The following is a 19,896-nucleotide window of genomic DNA, read 5'->3' as shown; positions in this document are numbered from 1 at the left end:
TTCCTTTTAAAGTAACTTTAGACAATATGAAATAGCTGAAAGTATATATGCCAAAATAAATCCAGAAACTATATTAATACAATTAAAAACACTCTTCATACAAATAAATTCAGGTTTAAAAAACAGAAAAATATTAATTGCTTATGGTTAGGATGAGTCAATATGACAGCAGGTTAAAAGTGACAAACCTACCTAAAATAATTTACCTATATCTCATCATACCAAACTTCCCAGAAATAGAAAAAAAAATTGTTTTAGGAACAAAAGTTCAGAAATATTAGGTTATGAGAAATTTAGATTACTCCACCCCACTTAGATCGTACTTTATGGTGAAGATAGAATTATAATCTCCTGATTGAACAGTGAAGGTACTTAGTTCTTACTTTATAGTGAAGCTACAACTTTAAGTTAAGTCTATTTTTAGATTTTAATACAAAAAGGTGTTAAGTAACTATAAAGGGTAAATTAATCACAAAAAGTTCAAATAACTAACAAAAGGTGAACTTAACAAAGAAGTGTTAAGTAACTATAAAGATATAATCTAATCAAAGAAGATGAGAACTAAAGAATGGGAATTTAGAGGAGGGGATACAAGAGTAAAAGGTCTATATATTTTGCTCACTTCCTCACTCTGGTACCTTTTGGCGGCGGAGAGTTGACTGGTGGAAGCGTGCTAGGCCTTTCGGCATCTTGGCGCATCTACAAGCTATTGTCTGGTTCGGTGGTGAGTTTCTCGCTGAGTTTTCTTTCCTTTACTTTTCAAACTTGATCCTCTTAGAAGACTCTAATCTCCTTCAGAGACCCAGCAGCAGAGATCTTGGACTCCCCCTGGCACAGGCCAGGTGGGATAAATCCTATATCCTCTTCCCTCTTTCTCCTTAAATCCTTCCCTCTATATTAATTAAAATGACCATAAATTTCCAGACTGACTTGGGTATTTTATTTGGAATTTTTCCCTGATGACCAATTAATGTATATATTTAATTCACAACCCTAAAATTATCTTTACATTCTTTAGTAAAAAGAATATGTATATGAAAGGGATCTAGCTATACCAGACCTCAGACTATATTTTAAAGTGGTAATAATCAGAACAATCCAATATTGGCTAAGAAATAAAGAAGTAGATAAATGGGATAGGTTAGGTAATCATCATTAAGTAGTTAGTGATCATAGTAAGTTCATGTTTGATAAACTCAAAGAATTAAGCTATTGTGGAAGAATTCAGTATTTGACAAAAATGGTTGTGAAACCTGGAAAACAATATAGCAGAAACTATATAGAGACCAATATCCTATACTGCACACTAAAATAGATGGAAATTTGAATGACTTAACTAATATCAACAAAGCAAGGATCCAGGACAACTCCAAGGGACTGATGACAAAAGGGATATCCACCAGCACAGAAAGAGCTGATGATATACAAATGCAGATTTAAACATACCATTCTTCACATTTCTCCCAATAATTTTTTCTATAGTATAAGCAATATGTATCTTCTTTCACAACATGAGAAACATGGAAATATGTATTATACGAGAACATATTTACAATCTATTTCATACTGCCTGTCTTCCTGGGGAAGGGGTGAGATAGAAAGGGACAAAATGGATTGCAAAATACAGACAAAAAATAATTAAAAATTGTATTGTCATGTAACTGGGAAATCTTTAAAAGTAAACTCTATGAGACTATTTATTGCTTTGGGGAAGCAGGGGAAAGTGAAAGAGAGAGGGAGAGAATCTGAATTTAAAAATGTCAGGAAACTATTGTCAAGAAATTTTACTACCTGTGATTGAAAAAAATAATTTAAATTTTAAAAGTTATTATTATTCTTGCATGAATAACTTTAACAGTATTATCTTAAAACACTGTTAAAGACCAAAATATTTTAATGTACCTATTAAATTAATAAATTAAAACTTCATGACTTCATTCCCCATCTAGTTCAAATTTTCTGTAAGTTCACAAATGCTTTCCTTCTTTCTGATTTTCAGAGGAAAACATTATCTTTCACTTTGAAGCAGCTACTTTTGTTCCATCCTCTCTCTTCTCTTCTGAGACTTTATCTTTCATCATCCTCTTCACTGATTCCTTCCCTTCTGCCTATGAAGACATTAAAGTCATCTATACTGTAAAATTATAGTAAGATAAAACAAAACAAATAAGGCACACAAAATTAAACCCTTCTACAAACTCTATTGTCTTTTGAGTTTTTCATTTGTCACTTTCCCATTTATTGACAAACTTTTAAAAACAGAAATTATACTCACTGGTTCTATTTCCTCACAAGTTAACATTATGCAAATGTGTGGTTAGAATTGATATGAATGCAACAACCCCTCTCAGAGGTTTGGGTAGCCATAAAATTCTGTGGGATTTGTAGTTCTTTATAGTATTCGAAATAAACTAACCTTGGATCTTGTATCTGCTGTTCCCTTCTATTCGAAAAAGAGAGATGACCTTTTTGTGAATAATGATCAAGCTAGGAGGTTTTATGATTTTTTATGTTTTATTGTGGGCATTTGCCCTACTTTTAGGAATATGGAGAAAAACAAGTCCCCTGAAAGGAAAAGGGGGACCCTACCTTGACTCAGCCTTAGTTTAATTTGTATGTTTTCTCATATTCTTTTCAAGGAAACACTTCTTAGATTTAATATTTTGTCTTGCAAATTCCTATTGTAGACACACCTCCTTTTATTATGGGGGTCCTTTTATTTATGGCATAAGAATACAATCCGAGCCACAAAGGAAAGAGGCACTTTTCCTAGAGCCGGGCTGTGAGTTGGAATCCCAGTCCCATATTATAGAGAGCTGTGCTTTTTAACTAGCATCAGTAGAATGAGGTATATCATAAATGCCCTTCTAAGTGCAGAATTACTGATTTCTGACCCAGTTTTATAAAATAACATTTTGGACACCATCCAAGTATCAAGATTTTAGAAATACAAACATCGCATATATTTTACATATATGACATATGTAGTATTCATATGTATATATACATACATACACATAACTATCTGTATAACATCATTATATCCACTCAATTGTTCACTTACTGAATGTTTTGATCACCTAAATATGTGCATACATATATGCACAAATTTGCATATATGTATATTATAGTGATTATATATGCATTATTTATATAACTTTTCAGAAGAAACAGTTTAGATTATAAATAATTGTGATGTATATAAGTTTTATAGCTAGTCAAAAACTCATTGATTTCATCCTTTTACATATAAGGAAACAGGTGTGCTAAAAGGTTGTTACGTATTGCTAGTAAATGTCCAAGGCAGTACTTGAACCCATCTTCCTATTTGTAGTCCCAGCAGACTATACAGAGAATCCCATTATTTTCTTGTTGTATAGACACATTTCTGTTATTTCCAATGGGCCCCAGCCTCTTTCAGGTTCTATTTCTCTCCACATACCATTTGTCATGCTCCTTAATTGTTTACTAAAATGTGTTTATTTATATTATCTAATTATATCCTAAACATTTCCACTTTGAAATTTTTTCACTCTAATCTACCAGTTGTAATATTTCCTCTGTTATATGAAAGATATAAGGTTTGCAAGGGACAGTGGCATGAGACCATCTGGGAAAGGTTCTGGAATGCTGCAAGGGGGTTAAACTAAAAACTCAGAGTCTGTTGGAGGCTCTTCGGTCTATCTCTGGATTTGAACATGAAGGGTGTGGATGCTGAGTCCTGAGGATTTAACCCTATCCCTTGTTAATTCCTCTGTTGCTGAGTTTTATGTTCTGCATCCTGAAGAAGACCTGAAGAAGCTGTCTCTGTCCTCTTTTGTCCTCTGTCAACATCAAACTGTCAGTAAGCTGAGGTCTAAGAGCATCTGAACTTGAGACCTTTCCCTGGATTCCTGCCATATCTATTATTGATTGGTATGTCTAATAAAACCAAGAGAGGGGTTAGTGCAGGATAGGTAGACAGGGACTGGGGTTTTATAGCTTAGCATTACAAGGAGATGGAGTAGAAAATCAACTATAAGAAGATCCTTCATGCAAAGGCTTTAGATTTTGGGTTACTTTAGTTATTAAATTTAGTTTTAGGGATTTAATCTCTCTCTTTTAAAATAAAATACACTCCAAGTCACTGAGACTGTGTTATCTGTGTCCTGGTCCGAGACCAGGCTCTGCCTGGACCAGGCTGATTGTTTGGATCTTCCACCCACAGTTTTGAACCTGTTACTGGCCCAAAGTAAATACTTAATGCTATTTAATTCCATCCAATCCCATCTCCCACAAAATACCCATATTATACCTCTCAGCTCTGCCTATCAGGTGCCACCTTTCATCCCTTTCAATTGTTACCTCTGCATCAAAGTCTTCCTCAATTCTTTCCTTACAACATAGTGAGCTTCTTTAGGGCAAATATATTGTTTTAGTACTTTTTTCCTCTTTCTGCTATCCTCATCATCAAGCATTTTGTGCTCTATTGATAGCACATGCTTAAGGGGGAAAAATCGATTTTATTTGAATTAAGTTGAATTTCTGAAGATAGCACAATTTAAGAAGAGGGAATTAGTATTTAGTGTTAGTAATGACTATCATCAACTTAGAAATATCACTTTATTTTCATATCTCCTATGCAGTTATTATATTATCTTAATGATATTTATTTCCATATGTAATAATGCCCATTATTAGACTGTACGTTATATGAAGGTAGACATTACTTTAAATTCCAGATGATTTTGTGCTCCTACATTTTTAAATCTGAATATTGACTGTTCCATTTGTCCCTTTAGGTAATAGTGGTGATCATTCATGATTGATCTTTAAAAGTCATAAAAAAAGACACAATTGAACTTTAAGGAAGTTGTATTACCTGAATTTCCTATTGAACTAATGGCAGCACAATAAATTTGGGTGTGTGTCTGTGCTCATCCTTATTTTCATTTGTCTAAATGAAACTGGAATCTTTTCAGAAAAAAAAAAATTATTTTCTTTTTTTTTTAATATATTTTATTTGATCATTTCCAAGCATTATTCGTTAAAGACATAGATCATTTTCTTTTCCTCCCCCCACCCCCCATAGCCGACGCGTAAGTCCACTGGGCATTAGATGTTTTCTTGATTTGAACCCATTGCTTTGTTGTTAGTATTTGCATTAGAGTGTTCATTTAAAGTCTATCCTCTGTCATGTCCCCTCAACCTCTGTATTCAGGCAGTTGCTTTTTCTCGGTGTTTCCACTCCCATAGTTTATCCTTTGCTTATGAATGGTGTTTTTTTTTCTCCTGGATCCCTGAAAGTTGTTCAGGGACATTACACCGCCCCTAATGTAGAAGTCCATTACGTTCGATTATACCACAGTGTATTAGTCTCTGTGTACAATGTTCTCCTGGTTCTGCTCCTCTCGCTCTGCATCACTTCCTGGAGGTTGTTCCAGTCTCCATGGAACTTCTCCACTTTATTATTCCTTTGAGCACAATAGCATTCCATCACCAACATATACCACAGTTTGTTCAGCCATTCCCCAATTGATGGGCATCCCCTCGTTTTCCAGTTTTGGGCCACCACAAAGAGCGCAGCTATGAATATTTTTGTACAAGTCTTTGTGTCCATTATCTCTTTGGGGTACAGACCCAGCAGTGCTATGGCTGGGTCAAAGGGTAGATATTCTTTTGTCGCCCTTTGGGCATAGTTCCAAATTGCCCTCCAGAATGGTTGGATCAGTTCACAGCTCCACCAGCAATGAATTAATGTCCCTACTTTGCCACATCCCCTCCAGCATTCATTCACAACTCTGAGGTATCACCTCACACCTAGCAGATTGGCTAACATAACAGCAAAGGAAAGTAATGAATGCTGGAGGGGAAAAAAATTATTTTCTATTGATTCTTACTTATCTATTCCACCAATATGACAATATGTACTTGTAATTTAATCGAATTCCACACAAAAAAGCTTATTAAAAACCTACTATATGCATGAGACTATGCTAGTCACCAGGGACAAAAAATTGCTAACCTAAGCTCTCTTCCATTATAGAAAGTACATATTTGAAGAAGGAAGTGACACATATATCAAAAGCTATGATGCAAAAAAGTATGATGGTCATATAGGTATAGGTGAGGCAGTAACAAAGTGCTTTATTATACCAGGGAGAATAGGCCAATATTTATTTGTAAATCATGAAAGGCTTTAGAATGTACATGGCTTCTTAGTTGGTCTTCAAATAAAAATGGGACTCTGTGCTTGATTTGCTTTTGTTTAAAAAAAAACAATTTGGAAGATCCACCCCTATTTATAGTGCTTCATAAATTATTCTGGTTCTTACAAGTGACTTAGAATATATTTTTTCAACTTTATAAAGGATTCCATTAAGTTCAGAATATGTTTTCTCTCCTTTTCATATTAACTCTTCAGTATATATTTTAGATCAAACAAAGAGGGCACAAATTAACTGGGTCTATATTCCATGTTCACAAGAAGACACCTAGAAGTTATCAAATGTCATCTCTTATATTTCCAAATTTGAAGTTGCTATTGGTGAAACTTGAAAGAAAAAGATGGAGTAGGGGGGTTCAGTCAGATGGTTCAGTGGGTTGAGAGCCAGGCTTATAGATGGAAGATCCTGAGTTCAAACCTGGCCTCAGATACTCCCTAGATGCATGACCCTGAGTAAGTCACTTAACCCTCAGTGCTAGCTTTTACCACTCTTCTGCCTTGGAACTAATACATAGCATATATTCTAAGAAAGAAGGTAAAATTTGTTGTTTATTTTTTGTTTTTAAAGGTCAAGATGTACATGGGGGATTGGGTGGGGATGGGGCTATGGATATGGTGATGACATAGAGGACTGATAAGAAAGTCTCTAGAAATTGACAGTTTAAACATATAAAAATAATATTATTGCATTCAGTGCAATAGAAATGCAGTCAACACTGGGATGCCAAGTGGGAAATATATGAGCTATTTGAACAATATAGTTCCTTGGAAGGACTAATGTATCTGAAGCCAGAGGACCTGGCTTCAAATCATGTAGAGCTGAAAGGGACTAGGTTAGAGTCCATCTCCTTCAACTCCCTCATTTTACAGATGAGGAAATCTGTGCACTTCAAATTTACATTTGTGTGACTCTGGACAAGTTGTTTAAGTCCCTTGAGTCTCAGATTACTCATGTATAAAATGATGCATTCAGATAAATGACAACTACAATTTTCTTTTACTCCAAATCTATCACCTAATGACTTTGCAACCTTTACCTTAAAGGAAGGTTAATCTTGTGTCCAGTCTATATGGCACAAAGAAGAAAAGTTAACTTAGTGATTAATTAATATTTTGTACTTATGTAGAGAGTGAATGGAAATAGTTTAAGCAAAATCTATTTTGTTTTATTTTGTGTGTTTTTATTTTCTGCTTTCATAAGTTGTTGCAAAATTAAATCAAATCAACCTTCCTACCCACATTTTAAGATCCAAATATCACTTCTTCCACAAAGTCTTCACTACTTGCTTCAGGAAGCTTATTTAAAGTTTATTTCTAGTGTCCATTGAAGTTTTGTACATGCATCATCAATTAATGAAGACCTGCTTAATTTTAATATTTGTAACTCTTTGTTTTTTAAAAGATGCATATTCAAAACATTCATGTTTCCACCATAGATGTTCTCCATTTTTTACTAGCCACTTGCATAAATCTATTAACCACATGTGCCTCAATTTGCCTGACAACCTTTCTAGATACTGAAAAATCTCTTTGAAAGAAATCTTTCCTAATGTCTTAAAATTACTATTCAAAATATTGATGTATCTGAGTTTTAAAAATTATAGTTAATGAGGCATAAATCATCATCTTCTGATCATACCAAATTCGTAGACAGTATTAAGGATGGCTACTTAGCTGTTTACAAAGAATGCTGTGAAAAAAAGGGGCAAAACTTTACTGTCAAACCATCTGTTTAGGTAGCTCCACCTTTTCAAAGAAAATATAATGCTTTTCAATATTTATGACTGTATTTGGAGCAGCACCAAAATGATATCTATTGAAAAATATTTAAAACATCATCTTATATATTGGTTTTAGAATGAGTAAGAAAATAATGGCTGCTTGAAGATTTTCAAGAAGTTTTGTTTACAGTTCAAAGGATGCAAATTTCCCCACTTCCTTTCTTGCATCTTCTAATATATGTCTTTGGAGTCACAGAAAAGAAATCAATTTGTTATCATTGTGTTCAGTTCTCCTCTATCTTATATTAAGAAATTTTTAAGTATAATACTTAGAACTTTTTTCCATTAAATTTATATTTGGTCCTATGCTGTAATCCAGAAAAAAGGCAGATACGCGATACAATGGATAGAAAACCAGGTTTGGAATCAGGAAGATCTAAGTTCCAATCCAGCCTCAGATACTTTTTATTTAGTTATGTAACTTTGGGCAAGTCACTTAACCCCCTTTGCCTCAGTTTTCTCATTAGTAACAGGAGCTGGAGAAGGAGCAATACCTGTCGTCAATTCCAAGGTAAGGGTTAAAAAACATTGGGTAGTGCCAAATTGTTGAAGTTATTAAATGCCTGGTTAAGGTGCTGAAATTTAATTCAATGCGTAAGAGAGATTCCCAGAAGATTTTTGATTTGCATGTCCAATTCATTGACCTCTGCCCTCCCTAATTTGTTAATATATGAACTCAAGGATATAAATTTCCCCAGAATACTGCTTTGGCTGCATCCCATATATATTGAAAGGATGTCTCATCATTGTCATTTTCTTCATTGAAATTATTAATTGTTTCTATGATTTATTCTCTAACTAACCGATTTTGGAGAATCATTTAATTTCCAATTAATTTGATTTGTTTCTCCACATACCATTACTGATTATTATTTTTATTGCATTATTATATTAAAATGTTGCATTTATTATTTCTGCTTTTCTGCATTTGTTTGCCATGTTTTATGCCCTAGTACATGGTCAATCTTTGTAAATGTACTATGTGCTGCTGAAAAGAAGGTGTATTCCTTTTTGTCCCTATTTATTTTTCTCCATATATCTATTAGCTCTAATTTTTCTAAATTTCATTCACATCTCTTACCTCTTTCTTATTTATTTTTTTTATTTAATTTATCTAAATTTGATAGTGGTAAGTTCAGGACTCCCACTAGTATAGTTTTACTATCTATTTCCTCCTTTGACTCCACTAGTTTCTCCCTTAGAAATTTTCATGCTATAACATTTGGTGCATACATGTTGATTACTGAAATTTCCTCATTGTCTTTACTGCCTTTTATAAGGATGTAGTTACCTTCCTTATCCATTTTAATCTGATCTATTTTTACGCTGTCTTTGTCAGATATCATGATTGCAACTTCTGACTTCTTTCTATCAATTGAGGCCCATTAGATTTTGCTCCAACCTTTCATTCTAACCTTGTGAGTGTCTACCCACCTCAGGTGTGTTTCTTGCAGACAACACATGTTAGGGTTTTGATTTCTAATCCACTCTACTATTTGTTTTCATTTTAAGGGTGAGTTAATGCCAATCATGTTCAAAGTTATGATTGCCACTTGTGTATTCCCCAGCATTTTTATATCCCCTCCTAGTTCTGTACTTTCTTCTTTTGCTATATCCTTTTAAACCAGTGGCTTGCTTTTAATCAGTCCCCCTAATCCCCTCCCTTAATAAGTTTCCTTTTCTGTTCTCTCACTTTTTCTTCCCTTCTTATTGTTTTTAGGGTCTGTTAAGTTCTCTCCCCCCTCTCTTTCCATCCATTTTTGTACTCCCTTCCTCTTACCCCCCCTTAGTTTTCCCTTCTTACTTTACTTGTAGGGTAAGATAGAATTCAATACCTCAATGGATCTAGATGCTCTTCCCTCTCAGAATCTATTTCACTGAGAGTAAGGTTTAAGTATTACCTATTAGCACTTTCTTCCTCTTCTTCTTATAAGGATATTCCTCCCCTCCTCTTCCCATGTGTATCTTTGTGTAATAAAGATTATCCTATTTATTTTATTTCGTCAAGTATATCTTGGTGCCATCTTCAATTCCCCCCTCCCTTTTTCTTTTTTTTTTGCATATCACCTTATAGCACTTATTACCCCAATCTCTTTCTGTGAATTATTTCTCAAATTAGTATAATAGTGAATATAATTTTTGAGAATTACAAATAACATTTTCCCTATATACTAATATAAATAATTTGATCTTATTGAAGCCCTTAAAGAAGAAAGTTTGCATAAAAAACATTTTCCTCCCTTTCCCTCTCTTTCTCATTTACCTTTTAATGTTTCTGTTGATCTTTGTGTTTGGATATCAACCTTCCCACTTAGTTCTGGTCTTTTCTTTACAAATACTTGGAAATGTTCTATTTTGTTGAATGGCCATACTTTCCGCTGGAAGTATATAGTCAGTTTTGATGCATAGGTGATCCTTGTTTGAAGACCCAATTCTACTGCTTTTCTGAATATTATGTTCCATGCCTTGAGGTCCTTTAATTTGGAAGGAGCCAGATCTTATATAATCCTGATTGGTGCTCCTTGATATATGAATTGTCTCTTTTTGGCTTATTGTAAAATTTTCTCCTTAGCTTGGAAGCTCTAGAATTTGGCAATTACAATCCTTGGATTTGTGTTTTGAGGATTTAGTGTAGAGGGTATTCTATGAACTCTTTCAATGTCTATTTTTGCCCCCTTGTTCAAGAACATCAGGGCAGGTTTCTTGGATAATTTCTTTAATATGATATCAAGATTTCTCTTTATTTCTGGCTTTTCAGGTAGACCAATGATTCTAAAATTGTCTCCTTGTGCTTGGTTTTCCTGATCTGTCATCTTTTCAGTGAGATATTTTATGTTTTCTTCTATTTTGTCAATCTTTTGACTTTGCTTTGTTAATTCTTGCTGTTTTGCAAGATCATTGTCTTCCAATTGTCTAATCTGGTCTTTAAGGATTTTTTTTCCTTTTTGGTTTGGTCGATCCTGCTTTTCGTGGCTTCCAGCCATTTCTCCAATTGGGAGTTCTTGTCCTTTAAGCTATTATTTTCTTTTTTGAACTATTTCCAACTTTTCTTGCCAGAAGGCTTCCATCTTTTTGATAAGTTTCAATTTAAATTCTTCAAGAGGTTGTAGATAGTTTCCATTTTTTGGAAAGTTTTGGTGCATTTATTTATATTTTCTCTTCTATTTGCTCTTTATCCTGGGTTTTTCCTCCATAAAAATTATCCAGGGTCAACCACTTCTTCTTGTTTTTCTTGGTGTTGGGAAGTTGTTGTACCTGGTCACTGTTTGCCATTACTGTGGTGTTTTTTCCTTCCCTTTCCAGTTAGAAATCTGAGTGAGATGGGCAGGCTCTTTGTGTATGGAGCTAAGGAGCAAGAATTTTGGCTGAGGCCAGGTCTCCAGTCTCTGCATCTTCAACTGTGTGCTGCCCTTCTCTATGCTATCTCCCTGCTGGCACCCACAATCTGTGCTCCTCAGCCTGTTTGGGCCTCAGATCTAGCTGCTCTCAGAGATTTGTCCTTGGAAGTCTCAGTCAGCTGCCAAGGATCCAAAGATGCCCCTCACTCTCTCTAGTGGTGCCCCTTGCTCATTCACTGATTTTAGCATGCACTGGCTCTGACTCTGACTCTGTAGGGAAGGTGGATCAGCTCACATTTTGGTGGAAATTTTTTCACCCCATTATGGTGTGGAAATGCCCAAATCCCACATACCTTCAATGCTGCACCCTACTGTAGAGTCCCTTCGTTCATATGAATCTTTTTTTGGCTTTTTGAGGTAGTCTGTATTGGTAGGTGGTGAGGAGAAGAAGAGGCCTGCATCTATACTGCCACCATGTTTACCTGGAAGTCCTCCAGAAGATTTTTGAGCAGAGAAGTGACATGATGAAATTTATGAATATATCTGGTAAGGTGGAAGGATAGTATGTGATTTCCATAATGAGGGCAGTGACTTCAGTGGCAAAATCTCTTAAGAATATATTATAATGCTCCTGAAACTCCATCTCACTTCCTACTTTACCCCTCCATTTTAGTCTTTATATCCATTTAAAAGTAGATTTTTAACCACTCTTCCCAACTTAGAGGCTTCCTTCCAAGCATATATACTTTTTCCCCATTCAACTCCATACACCTTATGGTCCTTTCTCATCCACCACATAATGCCAAGGATTACTTTTCAATTTTTTTTTCTTTTAGTACGTTTATTTGAATACTTCAACCCTTCTTTCAGACAAAGCCAGTTTTCTGTTTTTTTTTTATCATTAGAGTATTTCAACACCCACATACTCCTAAGGAATTTAAAACTACATACTTATTTAATATATATGGAAAACATTACTGATTATGATGTTCAACTAAAGGTAATAATTAATATTGTGAAGCCACAGAATGAAGAGCCTGTAGAATTCTTCCAGGATCACATTTGTAGAAAAAGCACACAATTACCATAACATCCAGAATTAGATCTAATAAAATTGGCTATTTAATAGTTATTTAGCTTAATATCTATTACTAAGTAATTATAATTTCATCTTGATGTTCATTTCTGTTATAGCTTCATACTGTGTTGTGAAATTTAATCAAAGAATAATTTGAATTCATGTGGTAATACTTCTGGTTATCACCTCATAATTAAACATTTGATTGAAAAATATTTTTAAAAGTACTCCTGTATAGAATTTACTGTACACCATTTATTTATTCAGATAAAGAATAAAAGGAGTCACATTGAATAGAGTAATGGTTTAGGACATAGTTTAAACACAAAATTGTGAACTTGTAGTGCATTTATATGAGATACTATGAAAGATTTGAAATTAAGAAATATTTATTTTGAAAATGAGTGAATAACACTACTAGATCTATTTCCAAAAAGATAATTTTAAAAAGGAAAATGACTTATTTGTACAAAAAATATTTACAGTCACTCTTTTTTTGTGGTGGTGAAGGATTGAAAATTGAGGGACTATCCATGAATTGGGCAGTGGCTGAAAAAATTGTGGTACATAATTTTGATGTAATACTTTTGAGACTTTATAAGAAATGATCAATAGGAAGATTTCAGAAAAGTTTCAAAAGGTCTACATGAATTGTTGCAGAATGAAGTGAGCAGAACTAAGAGAACATTGTCCACAGTAACAGCAATATTATATGATAATCAACTATCAAAAACATAGCTATTCTCAGAAATACAATGATCCAGGACAATTCTGAAGGACTTATGACAAAGAATGCTATGCATCGCTGGAGGAAAAAAACTGTTAAGAGTCTGAATACAGATTAAAACAAATTGATTTTCACCTTGTTTTAGTTATTTTGGGGTTTTAGTTTTATATGAGTATTCTCTCACAACAATGACCTATATGGAAATATGCTTTGCATATCACATATGTGCAACCCAAATTGCCCACTATCTCAAGGAGGGAAGAGGAAAGGGAGGGAGAACAATGATTTGGATTTCATAATTTTGGAAATTGTACATTGAATATTATTTTTACATATAATTGGGAAAATATCTTTTACATTTAAATAAATAATTCAACCCCATGAAAGACATAATTTATAAATACATTTTTGTTGTGTTATGCCTTCTGTTGTGCATAAGGGGAAGGGGAGGGGGTGAAATACATGAGAATTTTAATGTAACCAATAAATTAATAGAAAATGTGAAAATTTAAAAGAAAAAATAATTAGCCATCCTTTTGATTTACTTTACACATAAAATACAAATCAATGTTTCTTTTTGCCTACATATATAATCCTAACAAAATTTTATCTTTAGATTTAAAAGTCTTAGTATTTATATCACAAATGAAATTGTTTTTTAAATGTCTTATTTCTTGTGTAACATGCTGTGATATAATTGCTAGTACTTTTAAATGGTTGATAAATTTTGTCAACATTTTACATCATTCAATTAAATAATATTGTGTGTTCTTATAGGATGTTTTAGAATTATTAAGACATGAATCTATTCATTCATGTTTCTTCACATGCAGGATCACAAGTCTCCCAAGGTTAACTTGTTTTTGATGTTCTGAATTACTTATTTTTTCCTCTTGTGATCATTCATTAGTTTTGGTGGAGAATATTAGAAATCATCATGCAATGGAAGAGCAGGGCTAAGATCAGAAGGCCCATGTTAAAACCACATACATACCATTTGCTAGTCATGTGATCTTAGACAAGTCACTGTAAGTTCTGTTTCCTCACTTGTAGATTGAAATGAGTTGTACCATGAATCTCAGAGATTTATTGCATTTATCAAATTAATCAACAAATCATGAAATATTCCATGAAAATAAGCTATAACCAGTAAAATTATACATACACTTTGTTATAGTTTTCTTCCCTTGTTTTCTTTGTTTTCTTTTATATTCATCAATTCCATTTGATAAATATTTATTGATTGTCTATTACAGGCTCTCTCCTTTCACCCATGTGTAAGAATTTTGTTCCCATATCATCAGCCAAATCTCAAAAATTGATTATATATCTTTAATCACCATATAACCATAGTTTACTTATAATTCAGTAATAAGTAAATTTAGGTGTTACTAAAAGGAATATATTTGTACCTATCTCCATATGGAATTATTTCCTTGACATTTCCCAATTATATTTTAAAAACACATTAAAGGACATTCTGTCTAATGTGCTGACTGCCAAAGAATTTTGTAAAATAGAATCTTAGAATATTTAATTCACTATTTAACAGTATAATATGATATGCTTGCATCTACATAACAACACCAATTTTGACTGAATTTATTAAAACAATTGGGACATATTTAATTCAATTGAAGATAATAATTTACTGAAAATACTTTGCTCTCAGTTCTTTTTTATGTATAGCCCAGGAAAAAAAAGAATAATTAAAATATATTTTCTCTTTTTGTTATTTAAAGAGTTTTTTAGATTTAAAAAAATTTTACATCATGATAGTCTCTTCCAGTATACCTCCTTTATGCTTCCAAAAGAGTTATCCAATGTAATACTAGAACTTCTTAAAGAAAAAAGAAAACAAGAAAAAAATCAGCAAAACTCATCAAAACATTGAAAAATCTAAAATAAATATGAATATGTAAAATAACTGTGGACTTGCCATCTCTGATAGGGAGTAGGATTAGAATATGTTTTAACATATCTTTTTTTTAGCCATACCTATTCTTTAAAAATTTTCAACAATGACCTTTGATTTACATGTTTGTAATATTTTTATTTAAATTGTTTTATTCATGATGAATGCTAGGGGTTTTTGCTTTGTTTACTTCACTTTGTTTCAGTTGACTTAACTCTTTCCAGGCTTCTCTATCTCATTCATTATATCTTACCAGTGATATCCCATTACTTTCATGTACCACAATTTGTTTAGATTTAGCCATTTCCCAATGGGCAGGCAATGCTAATTTCAAACAGCCTTGTTTCCCCTTCAGTCAGTGCCAGGAAAGTAATTTACTTTTCTTTATTCTGTGAACATATAAAATATTCCATTAGACATAAAATTTAATAATACCAGACTCCATTTGCTTTATCAATCAAACCTTGCTCAGTTTGATAGATATCACCCCAATATCAGAAGGTAGAATTAGGTTTACTTCAAGGATACTCCATAAAAAAACATGTAGGTGTGATCACATCAAATATCCATTGGGTACAATTTCACTAATATTTTATATACTATTTAATGACATGATGTTTGTATCTTTATAACAACCCTGATTTTGCCCAAATTCATTAAAACAATTAGGAAATATTTCATTCAATTTAGGTTAAGCAGTTATTGGAAATATTATGTTCTCAAGTTTTATTTTCTACGTATAGTCCAGGAAAAGAGAAATATAAAATTTCACTGAACACAGAGTGAATTTTTGGTTGGTTTCTAATAGATTGTCTGTTTCTGGCACCTGAAACTGACTTCATAATCCTCTGGTTCCTCCCCATATTATTTCCTTCTCAGTATCTCTCTCTCTTTTAAAGATTTATTGTTGTTTTGTTTTTGTAATATTAATATTTGCAAATTTCTTTCATTTCGGAAGTCTCTAGCAATAAAGTAAGACACTTTACTAATTATCACTGATTTCTTTTGAAAGTGTATACAACATTTCACATTCTAGCACTTTCTCCATACCGCTATTAAAAAAAAAACAATCTCCTACTCATTGTGAAAAAATAAAAACAAATTTCTTCTAACAAATATTCATTAATATATACACTAATTTTTAATAAAACATTTTCACATCACATTTCTTAACATACTAAATCTTAACAAACACCTCACTAACTTCAGAATTTTTTTCATATTTTCTTATGTTGTCCTTAACATATTCATATACATTGTAGTCACTGAGCAGGTTAGCAACTTCTTTAAAAAAAAAAAAAACAACTCTTACCTTCTGTCTTGGAATCCAAGTTATGTATTAGTTCCAATGTAGAAAAGTGGTAAGGGCCAGACAATGGGGGTCAAGTGACTTTCCCAGGGTCACACAGCTGGGAAGTATCTGAGGCCAGATTTGAAACTAGAACCTCCCATCTCTAGTCCTGACTCTCAATCCAATGAGCTACCCAGCTGCCCCCAAGGGTAATAGCTTCTGAATCAGCTTGAGATCTCAATGTCCACTAATTCAAAGAGAAAAGGAGACTAAGAATGTGAGATTTTTTCATTTTAAACATAAATCTCTATATATTATATCCATATAATAATTCATATATGTAATATATACAAATATACATTTCATCATATTTTATATGTACATATATAAACATATAATATAGGTCACCTAGATGGTAGAGTAGATATAACACTAGACTTTGAGTCAGGAACATTTAGCTTCCTAAATTCAAATCTGGCCTCAGGTCAAGTTGCTTTACTCTCTTTACCTCAGTTTCTTTATCTGTAAACTCAAGACAAATCACTCTGGTAGCTTTTAAAAAACAAACAAACAGGATCATAAGGAGTCAGATACAACTTAAATGACTGAATGACAACAAATATAATATACCATATACATATACACATATTGTATACACACACACATATAATATATTAAGCATTTAGCTTAATTAAGCATTTTGAGAGTCCTGACATTGTTTCCTTTACAATAGAAGTAGGTGCTTAAGTACTTTGGGTATGTGGTTTAAGATATTATAAAATGTGTACCATCAGAGACATAGAAGATATGACCCATTCATAAGAAATGCTTCCATCCTGCCTGGGAATATAATACAGACATACATGCATGAAGCAACTTGAGAACAATTCTAATGCATCAAGGAGCACTGCTAAACATAAACACTTTCCAAAGGGACTGCAAAGCACTCTATAATTCTTCTTTAAAACTCTATTGGAGTCTTCCTAGATTTCTTCAAAATCTATTCCCTCCATTGTTTTTATTTTTAATTGTAGAATAGTGTTCCATCACATTTACCTTCCTCAACTTCAGTCATTCCTCAGTTTATGGACACCTCCTCAGTTTCCTTCCTTTGTCATTGTAAAAATTGCAAATATTTTTAAACACCTATTGTTTGTTTTGATTAGGACTAATCCCTCCCTTAATCTATCTTGCCCTTAATTCACCCTTCTTCCTTGACTCAAGTGCATTTCTGTACCCAACTTAGTATATATGTGAATGTGTGTATGTGTTCATCCCTCTTTTGACAGGTTCAGATGACAATGAAATCAAATGTCAATGGCTACGCCTATCCTTTCATCCTGATTTATACAGTTCCTCACCCTTTACAGGATGGTTTTCAACAGCCTTCCTTTCCCTTCTCCTGGAATATTTCATATAATATTTCTCTTCCTCTCCCTTTCCATTATTCTTTTAAGAGCTTCAAGAAACAGATCTAGTTCCAGTCCATCTGCCTAATTAGACTTCTTCTCTGAAAGTATGTGTGTTTGTATATTAATATGTATATGCATCTATGAGGTCTATCTATCCTTGTAGCACAAACTACCTTGGCACATATTACCTGAAGGACAGGAATGTTACATTTGATCTTTCATCCAGGGTCTTTGAGAGGGTTTGGGGCCATATTTATAGACTCCAACACCTACCTGTATTCCCTCTAGTATAAGGGGGGGTCCCAAAGACCCCTAGCTCCATTTAATCACTAATAATCAGATTAGCTTTTTGAAAGAAATATTTACTCTGTAATATGTAATCACAAATATATTAATTACTCTTCTAATACTTGGGACACAATCCTCTTCCCCTTCTGGGGAGGGGAAGGCAATTAGATTCATAGTTTAGCTCCAAGTTGAAAGTCTTTCTTTGGAATAAGTCCTAGTCTCTCTCTCTCTCTCTCTCTCTCTCTCTCTCTCTCTCTCTCTCTCTCTCTCTCTCTCTCTCTCTCTCTATTTCTCTCTCTCTCTATTTCTCTCTCTCTCTCTCTCTCTCTCTCTCTCTCTCTCTCTCTCTCTCTCTCTCTATTTCTCTCTCTCTCTCTCTCTCTCTTTTTTTGCTAACCTGACTGAATATACCATCCTACCTGCAATCTTCGCTCTAAAATCAACATGGCTTGAATTCCTGGAGTCAGTAGCAAATCACCTTAGAGTAACCTGAAACTGAGGGCAAACGACATGGAACAGAGGCCATAGACCCATTTCTCAGAGTTGAGAATAATAGAGGGAGAGAGGTAATCATCATTTTGACAGTTCATAGTATCCAAGCTGTGTGTGAACTGTGATGCTTACCTTTTGGATGCAGTAGGAAAGACTGTAGAGAAAAGAGTTATGCTCTCATTCTAGACAATTTAATGATACAGCTACAGCCAATGAAAGGAAACTGCTCCCACTTGAAAAATTCTCTAGAAAGCCAGCATTCCTTGACTGACATAACAACAGTGTAATTCATTAATGAACAAAAATGAAGTACTTACTATGTACCAAGCTCTGGAGACAGATACACAAAAGCAAGTTATGTAGAAGATAATTCATCACTGCTATTGAAAATCATCAATCAATTAATCAATCAGCATTAATTCAATACCTCCCATTTGTCAGATTTTTCATATCAAGACAAAAATTTTTTTTTTAAAATGTCCCTACTCTGAGTTTACATGCTCTCAGGGATGATTTCAATTCTGCTCATTACTTTAATTCCCATTAAATGAAACTGAAACCCAAGGAAGTGAAGTGACGTGACTATTATAATTTTTTCCACCAGATTTTAAGCTTAGTAAATCTTGGTCATCTTTAGTGGTTAGAATGGTATATCGTCATATCAGTGAAGCTCAGGAGAAAATTACTTCTTACTCTTACTGCTATAAATTACCTCCTTCTCTCCTCACCCATATGTATCCATACACTTTTTTCATTCTCCTCTTTATCTAATAATTCTTAATTTTGGTCTCTCTCTCTCTCTCTCTCTCTCTCTCTATATATATATATATATATATATATATATATATATATATATATATATATATATATATATATATACTCAGGATTATCCTAACACTGACTTTGTTACTTCTGAATTTTCAGAACTGTTTTTCTCATTTCCTTCATAAACGTAAAAAAAAAATGAAGTGTATTCTACACACATTTCCTGGTGTTACTTCCCTATCTTTTTTACCTTTTGCAGTATATCTTCTGCCACATCTTTTCTGCTTGTCACTTTATAAATACTACTTTAGTGGGTTAGTATAATAGCAGTCTGCTGAGATATAATGAAAATCTCAAAAGACTCATGTCGCACTCTATTAAGATATGCTATATTACATTATGATACATTATTATACAATAGATAGCCATGCAAGAACATTCTATAATCTAGGTGGATAAGGTAAATATTTCCTATCTCTTTGCTACTCCTAAAATATTCTATCTCCTTACTGTGTATTTTCATTGTCTAACCCCCATACCTAAATTTTTCTTCATCATTATCACTGTTTTTCTGGCTTCCTGAGTTTTCTTCAAGTTTAAAATA

The sequence above is a fragment of the Monodelphis domestica genome, chromosome 4 (genome assembly GCF_027887165.1).
Source record: "Monodelphis domestica isolate mMonDom1 chromosome 4, mMonDom1.pri, whole genome shotgun sequence".
NCBI lineage: Eukaryota > Metazoa > Chordata > Mammalia > Didelphimorphia > Didelphidae > Monodelphis > Monodelphis domestica.
This window is presented reverse-complemented; position numbering follows the sequence as displayed.